At 41.2% G+C, this 16,634-nt stretch overlaps 1 protein-coding gene across 1 annotated transcript in view; it reads right to left on the bottom strand.

Moving 5' to 3' along the window:
• The window catches only part of TEFM (transcription elongation factor, mitochondrial), a 92,958-nt gene that overhangs the window by 75,754 nt on the left and 570 nt on the right, over window positions 1-16,634 (bottom strand). The window lies entirely within an intron of this gene.

A 16,634-nucleotide genomic window follows, 5' to 3' on the forward strand; every position in this document is an offset into this window, starting at 1 on the left:
CTATGCTGACGAGGTCATAACTAGGCCGAAATATGTATATCCATAGCTAGTGGGGGTTTAGCTTTATTGGCCTGAAATTGTCCATTAAAATGACTTCAAATCTAAAAGTCATGAGCAATCAGAATCGCCATACAGCTGAAAAACCTGATGTTCATAAACATTATTTGCATATATCCCATGAGCCTCTGTTACAGCAGGTTTGGGAGGTCACTCAATGGAAGTTTTAGCTTGGCTGGAGTTTTCATGAAGTACACTTTTATCTCCTCTTTTCCATATAGTATTGTATTTAATTTATTTGTGTGGCTGTTCCTCTACAGACTACTTTTTAGAATTTCTGTGTAGCCATTGATAGCCGTGGGGGTAGTTTCAGCTCATCACTAACATCCTGTCTTGCCTTATATAAGTGGTACATTTTGAGTTATCTCAGCTTAATATCAGAGCTTTGGCCAGCTAACATCTACCTGAAATCAGCTGGACGTATAAGTGAATTTAAGTACACTTTTATCTGCTCTTCTGCATATAGTATTGTATTTAATTTATTTATTTATTTGTGTTTTTCACTGAATATTAACTCAACTGAACTCGTGGCTGTCTCTCTACAGTTAGTTTCCCCACCTGTTCTTGTTTTGGTATTAATGTTGGTGGCTTTGAAATTGCCTGCTCCTCTTGTAGATTTGTATTTGGATACTCCTTTTGGGCCCATCTCATTTCCTCACTCAACTGAGTGCAGTGAGATCATATTCTAATTTCAGGCACTCCTACTGTGTACAAAGAGAGCATATGGGAAGGACAACCCCTGTAGCCTCTTAATCCTGCTCTGTTCCTTCCCTCAAAAAAAAAAAAAAAATTATATATATATATATATATATTATTCATCTGCTCTTACTATAACTGTCTTAGTTGCTCTTCTGTGTGCTATCTGTTCAGTCACTCTTACTCTGCACTTATTACTGCTTGCTAGAAGCCTTCTAATTTACTGCCTTCTGCACTTGCTTTTTAGTCATTTGTTAATTTAATTGTATTCATGTGAACTATATTTGCCGTAGTGTTGCTACACGCTAGGGTGTGCTGGCCTGCACTACAATTTGAATTGTATTTACTGCTGTTTTAGCTGCTTTTCTGTAACAACAAAAAAAAATTCTAAGCTTGTTTCCTGCCTTTCCTGTAACTAGTCAAGTCCAGATACAGACTTGCTGTATCCAGAACTGTTGGCAAGCTTCTGAGCCCCCCAAGCCCTTCTGTGTTGGGGAGAAGCCTTCTAGCTTATCAGTGAGAGTGGTAAGCATCAGGTAGCCTATCTACCACAAGAGGAGTGGTCCCTGGCCCAGAAATTGTAGCTATTGGCTGTTTGAGCAGTTTTTTTCCATCTCTTTCAACTTTCTGGTTTGAAAGCCGCACTTGTGCCTGTTTGCTGCCTTTCCTAGAACTAGCCTAGTCCGGTTACAGAGTTGCTGTATCTCCGATTGTTAGTAAGCTTCTGAGCCCCCAAGCCTTTCTGTTTTGGGGGAAAGCCTTCTAGCTTATCAGTGGGAGTGGTAAGCACTAGGTAGCCTATCCTCCACGGAAAGAGTGAGTTTTGGCCCAAAATTGTAGTTTATTTGGCCGTTTGGGCAGTTTTCCGTCTCTTTCAATTTGCTGGCTTAAAAGCCTATGTTTGTACTTGTTCCCTGCCCTTCCTGTAATCCAGGTACAGATTTGCTGTATTCCAGGACTCTTTGTACGCTTCTGAGCCCCCCAAAACATTCTGTGTTGGAGGGAAGCCTTCTAACTTATCAGTGGGAGTGGTAAGCATTAGTCTAATCCAGGTACAGATTTGCTGTATTCCAGGATTCTTTGTACGCTTCTGTGCCCCCCCAAACTTCCTGTGTTGGAGGGAAGCCTTCTAGCTTATCAGTGGGAGTGGTAAGCATTAGGTAGCCTATCTACCACAAGAGGAGTGGTTCCTGGCCCAGACATTGTAGCTATTGGCCTTTTGGGCAGTTTTTTCCATCTCTTTCAATGTTCTGGTTTAAAAGCTGCACTTGCGCTTGTTTCCCACCTTTCCTGTAACTAGCTTAGTCCAGATACAGAGTTGCTGTATCCAGGACTGTTGATATGCTTTTGAGCCCTGCAAGCCTTCCTGTGTTGGAGGAAAGCCTTCTAGCTTATCAGTGGGAGTAATAAGCACTAGGTAGCCTGTCTGTCATGAGAGGAGAGGTTCTTGGCCCAGAAACTGTAGTTTATTGACCATTTGGACAGTTTGTCCATCTCTTTCAACTTTCTGGTTTAAAAGACCACATCTGCGCTTGTTTCCCATCTTTCCTGTAACTAACCTACTGGTCGCACTAGAAAGCCTTAAACTTATACAAGCATTCTAGCTTAGGAGAGAGACTTTGGAGTGATTAAGTATCAATTTTCTGTACTTTCTTGCTGTACTTAACTGTTTTCCACCTAAACGCAGATTTTCCAGCATTTATTGAGATTTAAAAACTTTTTTTCACGTATTGTACTTATTTGACTGCCTGCAATTTTAAAAAGTTGTTTTTTGTTTAAATAATTTGTTTAACTGTTGTAGGCTACACACTAAAGTGCAATAGCCATTTCTGATCGTTTGTAGTCGTTTAGAGCTGTTTTGACTGTATTTTTTACTGTTTTTGCCTTATCTTTTCAAAAATAAAAAACAAAAAAAAAACAAAAGAAAATCCTTGTTTCCCACCTTTCTAAGCTAGTATAGTCCAGTTTTCAGGCTAGTGCTGAATTCAGGGCTGTGATACTAGTTTCTGAGTTGCCCATACCTTACTTGGATAGAAGGAAGTTTCTTTGCTCACCTGTGAGAGAGGGGAGATTTGAGCAACCTATCTGTCCCTGGAGGAGTGTTTCCAGCCCAGAAGTTAGTTGTTTATTGGCTATTTTGGGCTAATTTCTCTCTTTCATTTCCCTACTATAAAAATCGCATTTGCAAGGTTTTGCACACCAGGCATTGCCAGTTAGCTACGGTTAAATTATTCTCAGCTCCACTTAGTCTCCTCTTCAGTTTTTCCCTTGAAGCTAGTCTAACTCTCAACCTAAGCACTCAAAAAGCATCTTACAGCCCAGCACTTGCTCAGGCCTAATGGCAAGTACTAATATACCCTGACACTGATTGCCCAGCAGGGCAAGACTCTTTATTCACCCCTCACCAACCAAGCGACTAAGCAGCTCACCCTACTATTCAGGCATGACCAAAGGGCAACTTCAGGTGCACTCTCCAGTCCAGCTGGTGAATCTGGATATCCTGAGGCAATGTTGCAACTGCCTCATGTACACAGACAACCCTCTCCTCCCACCACAAAGCACTAACATATGCGAGAGATGCAATTATACAGTTAAACTGGAAGCTAAGCTGTCTCCACCCAAGACTGGAACAGACAGTCAAGAGGAGAAGGTTAGCACTTGCACCACAACTCCAGCCACACACAGACCTACTAAAACAGCACTGGCAAAAAATACACATAAATACACAAAATCATACTCGGAGGCTCTAAATAAAAACCTGCAAAAGCATCAGAGACATCCAAAGCAGACACCCAAACAACCTGCACTTCCTGTCACAAACCAGACAACACATAAAACACAAAATCAGTGTGCCACACAATCACAGCCCTTAAGGCGAAATAACATACCTAACACACTAGTAATAGGTGACTCTATAGTCAGGTACACTGACGTCCCACTCACTAGGCTGGACAAGCAGAAAGTTACTGTTAGCTGCCTGTCGGGAGCCAGAATCCGCCACATAACACAAGCTCTCACGTCACTCCAGAACAAGTACAAATATGACTCTGTCATTGTTCATGTTGGTGTGAATGACCTGAGACGTACCTCCCTCGACTACATGAAAAGAGACATGAAAGAGCTCTCTGACCATATAGCCCAGGCTGGTATGACCCTGACCCTGAGTAGCATCCTGCTCTCACCAAGAATGATACCTCAGTATAAAGAAAAAATGATCAATTTCAACAAATGGCTAAACTTCTGGTGACATTCAAAGGGGGTCCAGTGTCCGTCAGCCTGGGACGACATGCTCGACAAGCTGCGTTGCTTCGCAAGAGACGGCTTGCACCTGTCACCCCTAGGCTTTCAAATACTGGCCAAGGCTCTTGCTGCCCCCATAGTGCCTTTTTTAGGCAAGGCTCAAAAGTCAAACCCACCTCCGTAAACAGCACAATTAACAAAAAAACTGAGGGTTATGCTACTCAATGTCAGGAGTTTAAATCTCAAAATGCACATGCTCGAAGCACTCCTCAGTATGGAGAACGCTGATATCTGTGCAGTAACTGAAACCTGGTTCAAGGCTCCAGAGAGCAACCCAGTACTACCGGGCTACAACTCAAACCACATGCTTCAGCCACAGAACACGGACCGAAACACAAAAGGAGGGGGTGTATCCATATTCATCAAGGATACTTACACCTCCAGGTTAGTGGCGCAGCATGATACCTCTGAGATCATCCATGTGCAACTAACATCGGGCAAATCTACAATGCAAATTGTGGCCTGCTACAGATTACCCTCCATGACCCAGGACCACCACTCCACCTTTCTGGAGACACTGGAAAACATGAAGGTCATACCAAACACCATGATATTGGGCGATTTCAATTACCCCGCCATTCACTGGGAAAAACTACTTGAGTACAAATTCCCAGGCCCAGCGCTTCCTGGAATTCATCAACTCAAACACCCTGGATCAGCTGGTTAACTCCCCTACCAGAGGTGACAACATATTGGACCTGGTCATCACCAACATGGGTGACAGGTGTTCCACACCGGAGGTCAACCATCACTGGTTAGATCAGACCATAAACTAATCACTCTGGATGTCCACACCCCACCACCACCCCCAACTAAGGAAACCACAGTAAAAAATTTTCTAAAGCAAACTTCACCTTACTTAAGACAGAGGCGGTAAGTTTCACAGCCCCCACGCTAAAGGATAACGCTGCCCAAGATGCAGAAACCTTTACAAATGCACTCTATGAGCACCTACAAGGATGCATGGATCGTGCCATCCCTAGCAAAACTAAGATTCACTCCTCTAAGAGAAGGAAACCAGTTTGGTGGATCCCTGCAATAAACAGGCTATACAATAGAAGGAGGAAACTAGTTCAGAAAAAAAAGCAAATCCCAAGAAGGAAAGACATCCCTGATCAGTATCAGTTAGAAACTGAGGTCCCTCATGAAACCATCCAAGGCTAACTTCGAAAGAAAAATAGCCAAGGATTCAAAAGATAACCACAAAGCCTTTTTTAGCTATGTTAAGAATCTAAGTGGCAACTCGCAGATATGCACTGAACTAGTACAAAATAGCACAAAATATACTGAACCTACTGATATTGCCAACATCATGGCAGACAGATTCAGTGCAAACTTCACCCCCCCTCTCACCTCCAAAAGGACCCATAACAATACTGGAAAAGTGTAGTGTCCCAAAAACCACAGACACACAGTTGAAAACAGCCCTTCGTTAATGGCACCAGATGGTGTCCCAGGCTGAGTCTTGCACGAACTACAGAACAAACTAACCCCCACCTAAACACGCTGTTCAACGTCAGCCTCTCCACAGGCTACATGCCCATAGAATGGCGCACAGCAATGGTTATTCCTCTCCACAAAGGAGGGGCCACAACTGACCCTGGTAACTATCACCCCATAAGCCTGACTAGCCTGGTCTGCAAGGCTATAGAGCGGATCATCATGGAACTCATTAACAAAGTCATTGGTAACCTCCAAACACTTGACCCGATCCAGTTCAGCTTTGTTAAGGGCAGATCATGCCTACTAAACCTGCTTGAATTCTTCAAGACAGTCACCAAGGCCATAGACGAGGGAAAGGTGGTCCACATAGCCTATCTTGACCTCCCCAAGGCTTTCAACACCATTCCCCACTCGGGTATTACAGAAAAACTCACCAGCCTGAACATAAACCCCTACGTCACGAGATGGGTTGCCAACTGGCTTACATACAGAACTCACATGGTAAGAATAGCGGGCTCCGGTCCGACTCTAAACCAGTCACAAGTGGTGTCCTGCAAGGCTTGGTCCTGGGACTCCTACTGTTCGGCATATACTTCTCAGAAGTACAGACAAATACAGGAGGACTATGGCTAACCAAGTTCGCCAATGACTGCAAACTGGGAGCCATAACTGACTCTCCGGCTGACATGGACATCCTCCAAAAGGGCCTTACTGAGACGGACACCTGGTGTCAAAGTCATGGCCTCAAGCTAAACACCAAAAAATGCATAGTCATCCCGTTTGGGAAAAACAAAACACCCACGAATTACCACATAGGTGGCAGCCCCCTTAATACAGAAGAGGTAATAAGAGATCTGGGGACCCAGGTAGATAGTAATCTCTCCTTTGACAATCATATTGCCAAAGTAGTTAGGAAATCCTTCATGTGGCCCATCTAATTACTAAAGGGTTCACATCTAGAAATAAAGAGGTTTTAGTGCCCCTCTACTCGTCACTCATTAGACCCATCATAGAGTACAATGCCCCATTTGGGATGTACCTCACAAGACACTTCCAACAGATGGAAAGACCACAAAAGTACCTCACCAAGAGGATTACTGGTCTCAAACATATGTCCTATGCAGCCTGACTGAAAAAATTCCGGCTGTACTCAGTGGCATATCGCTTACTCAGAGGTGATCTCTGCCTGACTTACAAAGCCATGTCCAACTCAGAATTGATGGACATGCGCCACCTAAAGAAATCCAAGTCACTCCGAGCCACGAGCTCTAGTGAGCTAAACCTCGCCACAACAATAAATAGAACATGCTGGAGGGATAGATTCCTGTCACAGAGACTCCCCATGCTTTGGAACAAAATTCCAAATTACATCAGGCAGAGCCCCTCACTAACACTCTTCATGAGAAACCTTGACGAGTGGATGGGTAACAGAAAATACACCCCTGGGATCAATTCAATGGCTCTGCTTGAGAGAGGATCAGTTAATTAATCAATGGGGCGGCGAAAGCCGACACACTCTGGCTAGGCTTATAAATGCCCTCGGGAGATAGCCTAGTACCTACCTATGAACCTATGAAACTTTTGAGAAGCAAGCAAAAAAATTATTTAAAATCTACAGAGCTAGAAGATACTGCCACTAGACGTGGAACAGAAGGTGCAGGTAGTAAAATCACATTTAAACACCCTGTATATTGCACATTCTACAATCCATCTGGCATCTCCTTTAATGGGACAGAAGAAAGGTCACTTAGGCAGAAGGTAAGGGATTTAATTTCGCTGGAAAAAGACTATAGTGAAGCAGAATAGAATACTACATAAAGGTAGTACTATCAGGCACATTAGCTCTAGATCCAAACACTACCACAAACTAATAAACAAATTCCTGAAGTTCATCACCAAGTATAGACTTAACCTAATACTTGGTGGTGATATTCACCCCAACCCTGGCCCACCCACTTCAGATACACATACCCCTTCTACTTGCAATCTAAGCTACAAACCTACAATTAATAGGCCAACTAACTCTCTCCTAGCCTGTCATCTCAATATTAGAAGCATTAATAACAAGGTACATGAATTGCATGCACTTCTGGATGTCCACTCCCCTGAGATTCTCTGTTTATCTGAAACCTGGTTAAAACATACACAGGCTGGATCATGCTTCGAGGAAGGGGGGTGGGGTAGTTGTACTCTATAAATCTGACTTGAATGTCACCATAGATGTAATACAACCACCTCAGATTAATAACTTGGAGATTCTTGCCACCAAATTGCAACTTAATAAAAATAAATACATTACTATCATCTGTATGTACATACCCCGAGGTAACAATATATCTACACTTGAAGATATCCTGCATTGGCTATCATGTCACTACCCCCAAGAAACCCTACTACTTGGAGACTTTAACATAGACTGGGGCACCTGTTCCTCAGAATCCCCAACCACCCATATTAACCTGCATGAACCTCGTCACTCATTAGACCCATCATAGAGTACAATGCCCCATATGTACCTCACAAGACACTTCCAACAGATGGAAAGACCACAAAAGTACCTCACCAAGAGGATTACTGGTCTCAAACATATGTCCTATGCAGCCTGACTGAAAAAATTCCGGCTGTACTCAGTGGCATATCGCTTACTCAGAGGTGATCTCTGCCTGACTTACAAAGCCATGTCCAACTCAGAATTGATGGACATGCGCCACCTAAAGAAATCCAAGTCACTCCGAGCCACGAGCTCTAGTGAGCTAAACCTCGCCACAACAATAAATAGAACATGCTGGAGGGATAGATTCCTGTCACAGAGACTCCCCATGCTTTGGAACAAAATTCCAAATTACATCAGGCAGAGCCCCTCACTAACACTCTTCAAGAGAAACCTTGACGAGTGGATGGGTAACAGAAAATACACCCCTGGGATCAATTCATTGGCTCTGCTTGACAGAGGATCAGTTAATTAATCAATGGGCTAAGCCACACTCTGGCTAGGCTTATAAATGCCCTCGGGAGATAGCCTAGTACCTACCTATGAACCTATGAAACTTTTGAGAAGCAAGCAAAAAAATTATTTAAAATCTACAGAGCTAGAAGATATTGCCACTATGTGGAACAGAAGGTGCAGGTAGTAAAATCACATTTAAACACCCTGTATATTGCACATTCTACAATCCATCTGGCATCTCCTTTAATGGGACAGAAGAAAGGTCACTTAGGCAGAAGGTAAGGGATTTAATTTCACTGGAAAAAGCCTAGGGTGAAGCAGAATAGAATACTACATAAAGGTAGTACTACCAGGCACATTAGCTCTAGATCCAAACACTACCACAAACTAATAAACAAATTCCTGAAGTTCATCACCAAGTATAGACTTAACCTAATACTTGGTGGTGATATTCACCACAACCCTGGCCCACCCACTTCAGATACACATACCCCCTTCTACTTGCAATCTAAGCTACAAACCTACAATTAATAGGCCAACTAACTCTCTCCTAGCCTGTCATCTCAATATTAGAAGCATTAATAACAAGGTACATGAATTGCATGCACTTCGGGATGTCCACTCCCCTGAGATTCTCTGTTTATCTGAAACTTGGTTAAAACCTAACACTACAGACAGTGAAGTTTTACCACCTGGGTACAACATACACAGGCTGGATCATGCTTCGAGGAATGGGGGTGGGGTAGTTGTACTCCATAAATCTGAGTTGAATGTCACCATAGATGTAATACAACCACCTCAGATTAATAACTTGGAGATTCTTGCCACCAAATTGCAACTTAATAAAAATAAATACATTACTATCATCTGTATGTACATACCCCGAGGTAACAATATATCTACACTTGAAGATATCCTGCATTGGCTATCATGTCACTACCCCCCCAAGAAACCCTACTACTTGGAGACTTTAACATAGACTGGGGCACCTGTTCCTCAGAATCCCCAACCACCCATATTAACCTGCATGCACTTACACAAATCATATCCACCTCTACCAGGATAGGTAAACCCAACCAAAAAGAAAGCATAATTGACTGGGTACTCATAAATAGTCACCCCCAACTGTACACCTCTGGTACCCTCCCTGACGGCCTAAGCGATCACCTTCTCACGGGATCCGTACAGATCCCGAATGCACTTTCCACCGAATGATTATCGGTGGGGCATATTTATGCGAAAGTGCTTTTCACCGAAAAAGCACTTTCACGTAAGTATGCCTCTTCCGGAGATTGTACTACGGTGCGAGTAAGGTAGAATTCCCTTTTCCCCACTGTAGTGCGATCTCGGAGTGAGAATATTTAAGTAGGTGGGGAGTGGGGGGTGCAGGGGGTCTTGCTCCCCTGCATATCCTACGTAATCTCACTTCACAAAGAAGGCAGCTCTATGAAAGTGCAAAAGCCCTAGATCCCTTCTCACATATGTAATTAAGCACAAAGCCATTAATTCCCAACAACCCTTACTCAGAAAGGTTAGAAACAATATAAACTTTGACCTTGCCAAATTCCAACAAGAACTAAACTCATGTAGTTGGTCTATTCTAAAACATCTCCCCTTACAGGAAGCAGTAGCATACTTTAACAACAAATTCCTTGAGATCCTTGATTTGCATGCACCTGTTTGTTCAGAGAGAGCAAAGGCGAAAACTGCGCCATGGCTTTCTAAAGAGTCTAAACTCAAAATTACCCTTGGAAACAAAGCGTGGGCTTTATGGCATTCTTCTAAAGACCCCCAAGATCACATTAAATACAGGCAATCCAGGAACGAAACTAAAAAATCCATTTTACATGACAAAAAAACAATACTACTGTAATTTACAGACAGTAAATCAAAATAACCCTCAGAAGTTTTGGACAGGTTTAAATAATCTACTACATCCTGGACAAACTTCAACCCCAATCCCTGCTGCTACTATTGATAAAACCCCGAAGATGTTTCTGACAGTTTTAACCGATTCTTTACGGAGACAATTCAAACCCTAGCTAGCCAACTACCTCCTAGCTCCCCTGGTCCTGAAAGTAGCACCCCTAGAAACCTACTCGCATTCAGCTTCCAACCAATCGCCACTTCACTTATCCGTACCTTGATCAAAAAATTAAAACCCACTACACTTTCTGCTGATCAACTCCCTGCCGAGTACCTACAAAAATCAGCTGATGCTATTGCTTACCCCGTCTCAATACTAATCAATCGAACTATAGTAGAAGCTAAAATTCCCACCATCTGGAAAATATCCTATGTAATCCCACTTCACAAAGGAGGCAGCTCTACTGAATTCTCCAATTATAGGCCAATAGCTATACTCTCTCCACTTGCAAAGATTATGGAAAAATGTATTCATAGACAACTCATGCACCACCTAATCCAGAATCACCTTATAGCAGACACTCAGCATGGCTTCCTTCCTCATCACAGCACTTCTTCAGCCCTCCTAGCCTTTACCAACACCATAAACCATAATCACAACAATAATTATATATCCTCAGCCCTCTTCTTGGATCTTTCCAAGGCATTCGATATGGTTGATCACCAACTTTTAATCCACACCCTGCAAACATTCTGTCTAGATACTAGAGCCCTTCAGTGGTTTCAATCCTACCTGAATGGTTGACAGCAGGCTATCCTCTGGCAGAACAAACTCTCTAACCTGCTACCCAACACCCTTGGAGTACCACAAGGCTCTGTACTAGGGTCCTTGCTGTTCTCAATCTTCATTAACGACCTTTATACTGCCATCCCAAAAGTCAGCTGTATCCAATATGCTGATGACTCTACTCTGATTTGCTCGGCCACATCTCCAATAGAGTTATGGACAGCTACCCAGACCACCTTTAGCACAATAGAAAACTGGCTTTCTGAACGTCGTCTGATCCTAAATCTGAAAAAACTAAAATGCTGTTATTTTCACCAACACGTAGGTCTACCGCTTTCACCTTAACCATAAATTCAAATGATGGCACAATAATCTCCCCTGATCCCTCTACAAAACTATTAGGTGTCATCATAGATAATAATCTAAAATTCGACCTACATATTAACCAAACTATCAAAACCATCAATAAAAAACTAGGGTCACTTTACAGAATAAAAGCCTTCCTAACCCCTCCAGCTAAAATTGCCATAGCTCGCTCTCACCTTCTTTAAACCCTTCTGTATGCATCCCCTCTACTCTCGAATTTAAACAAGACTGTCCTTAACAAACTCTCAATTTGCTACAACCACATTGCCAGGTTTGCCACTGGGCTGCCATTTAGGACACATCATTGCATCAATCTAAACCAGCTTGGGTGGCTTGAACTACCCAGCCTAATCCAGTATAACCAACTGATTATGGCCTATAAAATCCTCTATAATCCAGACAATACTCCTGCACTTAAAAATATTATCTCTCCCTATAACAATCCTAGACCGCTTCGATCCTCTAACAAACTACTAATTCAAACTAGCAAAATTAATAGCACAGCCGGTGACTCTTTTTGCAAACTCTGTAAGTAGATCCTGGAACTTTCTTCCAGTTGATATTACCTTACTTTCCACCTTAGGTCAATTTAAAACTAGACTCAAACAACATTTGTCACTTAACTGGCTATGTTACTGTATCAAGCCTGGCTAACTCTCTCTCTAGAATGTGTAAAAATCTGTTAACCATCTTACTGTGTAATTTAATTTAATCCTGATTTATGCTCGGGATTAACTCTAACCTGTGGAACTTGTTTAACTTGCTTACTTATGTAATCTCTGTAAATAGTCTGTTTGTAATATGTAATGCTGGTATTATGTAATGCTGTATCTGCTTACCCTTGGAGCTTTTCTCTCCGGGCCTCCGCTGAAAATGGACATGCATCCAGTCGGACTATCCCAGTCAACAAATGTAAAATAAAATAAAATTAAAATAAAGAGAAAGGGTGCTTATGGGTACCAGACATAAGGCAATATATGAAAGCAATCCAGCTGGCATACTTAGCAATAGTTCAGTCTTCTAGTTGTGAGGAAACATGGACAAGGAGAAAAAACATGGGTTTCAAGATATAGTATCTATGACACTGTCTGGGGAAGAAATGCACAGGCAGTGGTTTCTCTTTTGCTTGATGCAGTTAGTCTGGAAGCAAGCAAGATATTTCAATCTAAGGCCTAGCAGGGATAGAGAGATGTGATTTTATAAACAGGGTTACAAACAAAAGATGTCGATAGTCCACTGTTAGATGGTGGGGATGTTTGAAAATCCAAATTAAACACTAGGACCACCTAACTGAGATGGGATACATTTTGACTTGGGAGAAAATGGAGAGACAATTTACTTTTCCTGATGGGGTTTTCTTGAGGTACATGTAGTTAAGCAATCAGCTGAAGAAACTTCCATGGATGGGAATATGTCAGGAAAACTGGCTACAATTAATATGCTTGATAATAGAGGTTACAAAGGTTGGTGTAGTAGGTAACAGTTTAATTTCAAAATTATACAATTTTTTTTAGGAAAGCAACATGTAGAAAGTGGACAAAATAAAGAAGAAATGGTCATGGCCTTTGGATGTGAACATTACTCCTAGTAATTTGGCAAAAGTCTGGGAAATTAATTGAAAAGAAAGTAAATTTAGAATATTTGCCTAGAAGTGTCCTCATAAATATGTTATACCCCACAGGGACTGAAAGGAAGGCTCCCAGAGGTGAGTGAGGAATTTTGGAGGTCTGAATGAGGAAATTGGATTGTGACACACTGTCTGGGCCTGCCTAATGCTATTGGACTGGAAAATTTATATCACTCACATTATATGGGCAGCAACTGGAAATAAGGTAGTTTTAACAGAATATTTGTTGATGTTGGGCAGTGGCTTAAAAGAATCAATACTGTTTCTGTTGCAAAAGAAGCAGCAGAAAAACAGAAAGGTGGAAATCTTGAGAGTGCCCAAAGCTCCAAGATGCAGTGAATTTGGTAGAGAAATAGCTGAGGAGAGGCATCTAGAAAAGAAATAACAGGAGCATATACAAAAATGGTTCAGTTGGTTTACATATCTTGAGCAGATGATGAATTAAACCAGAGTAGTCAAACAGTTCAAGCTTCTCTCCTGTGCAGAGAGGGAGGGAGACAAAAGTGTTTAGGCAATAACATATTGTCAGTAAACTGACTTACAGATAGAATAATAGGTACAGTTGTATATTAGAACTCTGTTTATTAAATATTTTTACTGTATCATCATTCACTAAAGATAAGGAGTGTGTGTGCATCTAATGTACTGTTTGCAAGAATTTGTAACTTTTTCAATAAACTTTTTATGCATAAAAATAATACACTGAAAACCACACAATGTAACAGCTAATAAAACATGAAACTTATCTGCATTATGAAACAAATCAAAAGTAATACTGTTTATTCTTAAACACACTTACTGAAAATAATGCAACCTTCACTCTCAACTATGAATCAGTCTGTAGCAACATTGCCGCAGTCTTTTGCTGATGCCCATTACAACTCTTTTACATAACTTTTTCAGCCTTCTACCCTTATGCCTATGACACCGAATATTTCACACAGTCATCTCATTTGTCTTTACTGTTTTCCACCTTAATGCCTCTGCTTATTCTGTTCATTTTGTGTTTAATAATACTACTTCCCCACCCAGTCTCAAATTTTTTAACCTTTCAGTATTGTAGCTGTGGTATATACCATACTTGCTCTACCCATTTTATATCTCATTTTGTTCTACTTCACACCACTCTATTATTTAATATGTAAATGTTTTTTGCCCCCATAATCACCCAACTATGTCCAAAACTAGTCCATTCATTCTTTCCAACTCTAAAAAATGACAGAAGGAAGAAGAGTGAGCCTAGGACATAGACTGTTATTCTGGAGGAGGTGAGGAGTTTTCTTATATACTGAACAGCCCTCCTTTCTCTGCCACTTTTGATGCATAATTGGACTTTGCATACTTTTTAACTAGGCCAGGCTGATGCTGTCCTCAAGTCTCTGTGCACTGGAGCACAGTAATGGGCCTCCTCCAAGAAATCACAAATGCAGCAGAGTCTAACAGATTCCGTCAGACTGGTACAGGTTTGAAGACATCAGACAGTAATCTCCAAACCTTCCTGGCTGTCTCCACCACAGCCCAGGTTGTTAATTAAACCCAGGTCATTTAGGATATAGTCAGGATTTCATCTCTACATCACAGAGTTGATACCTTTCCCTTCTTGCTTATCACTAGCTCTGTGTTTTGTTTTATTCTTTTATTTCACCCAGCATGTCTTCTTCTCTACTACTAGACATTACTTTTCAGAAAAATTACAGTTATACTCATCTACTTAAATTTTCCTTTCCAGTTTCCACTATCTTTCCCCTCATCGTTTACCTTACATCTCCTTATCTATGCCCATTACATTATGACCCCTACAGATTCACATCTTCTTCCTCTTATTTCTGCTACCAACCATGACTTTATGAATAAGTACTTTATGTAGACATTTTATTCTTCTGTATATCTTACATAAATACTGCAAAATTCTGTCTGTGTTATTTATTCCACTGATTTCTCTCCCAAACTCATTTGTTGTGCTTTACACTGAATGGTCTTAGACTGTATATTATTACTTCTCTTACAGCTATCCCCTCAGACCTGCATTGAAAATGGGTGTTGCTCATCTGAGCTATCCTAGTTTACAAATACAAAGTAATTGAACAGAGAGAAGAAAAGGCACAAGTAATTGAATAAAGAGCATGTGCATATAATCAACAAGATTTGAAGACAGAACAAACATAACCTTACTATTTCTGCTGACATATACTTTGTATTTTCCCAGATCTTGCCCCTGTTCATAACTATAACTTTGCTATGCACTATATACGCATACATACATATACTCTGGCAGTTTACCAAGGATTGTCCATTTCAGCTGTAGATATACAAAGTGTAATAATTAAGTTAAAGGTATACAAATTCTCTTAACTTTCCAGACCTCCTAAGCTAACCTAAACTGCATATTCTAATAGATGATGAACTGAATTGAATGGTTCAATATACCCACCACTAAGCAAACCAGGGTCATCTGATATGGCCCCCAAATTCCTGTCAGGAAATATAACTGATAAGTAATAACCTGTCATCTCTACATTGTATAACTAGTTAAATGCAAGTACATTGAACTATGGAGGTTGCCTTGGCAATGATCTCATCTTCTGAGATTTTCACTGTAGTCATGTTAATTCATGTTGGGTTGGCACAGTGGCATAGCAGGCAGTGTTGTTACCCCACAGCAAGATGTTCACTGGTTCAACTCCCAGCCGTGATGGCTTCTCTGTGGAGCTGGCATGTCCACCCTGTGTTTGTGTGGGATTTCTCCAGATGATCCACTTTCTTCCTACATTCCAAACACATGTAGTAGGTGAATTGGACACTCTAAACGGGCCATGTGTGCATGTATATGTGTGGTATGGATGAATAATGGCAGCAGGATTAGCCACGTAGTGGTGTGAACAAGGGGCTCTAGTTGACTGTCACTGTTGAAGTGACACACTGACCCAATGTGTAAAAATGGGGAAAAAGGTTTGTCAATGGAGGGATGTTAATTCATTTTCAGTGCAATATGGGTCCGATCCAGCTTAAAAGGGAGAAAGCAGTGTTGGGATGTTAAACCAGTCAGAATGAACAAAATAAGTATTGATAAAAAACAAATTGTTTTCATTTTTTTTTCAGTAATTACAAGCAACAAAGTTTAACTTCAAAATATGTAGTTTCAGCATGCTCAAATGTGGTATGTCTTTGGAAATTATTTCTCAAGTTCTTTGACCTTCTGCCATAGATTTAACCTTACTTCTAAACATACTTCTCAACTTCCCAGGACCAGAAATCTGGACAAAGCCTGACATAAGCCCAATAGAGACAGATTTTAAATATTGCTCTTATAAACATGGATAATTGATAGAATAAAATAATTTGTGTTAGCATGCATTTTCTGAGGGAGTTGAAGTCTGAAACTCAAAATGTATGTTATTATTTAGTAACTTCAGTCCTCAGATCACTCCAGGGATTTGCCAGAAACCCTAAGTTTTTGAAGAACAGACCAGAAATGTTGTTCCAGAAATATGAGGCAAAAAATCTGGACATTCTGTGAAAATCTGGATAGCTGCGATGCGTGCTTC

This window comes from Protopterus annectens, chromosome 4.part0 (assembly GCF_019279795.1).
Source record: "Protopterus annectens isolate FY-2018-M chromosome 4.part0, PAN1.0, whole genome shotgun sequence".
NCBI lineage: Eukaryota > Metazoa > Chordata > Ceratodontiformes > Protopteridae > Protopterus > Protopterus annectens.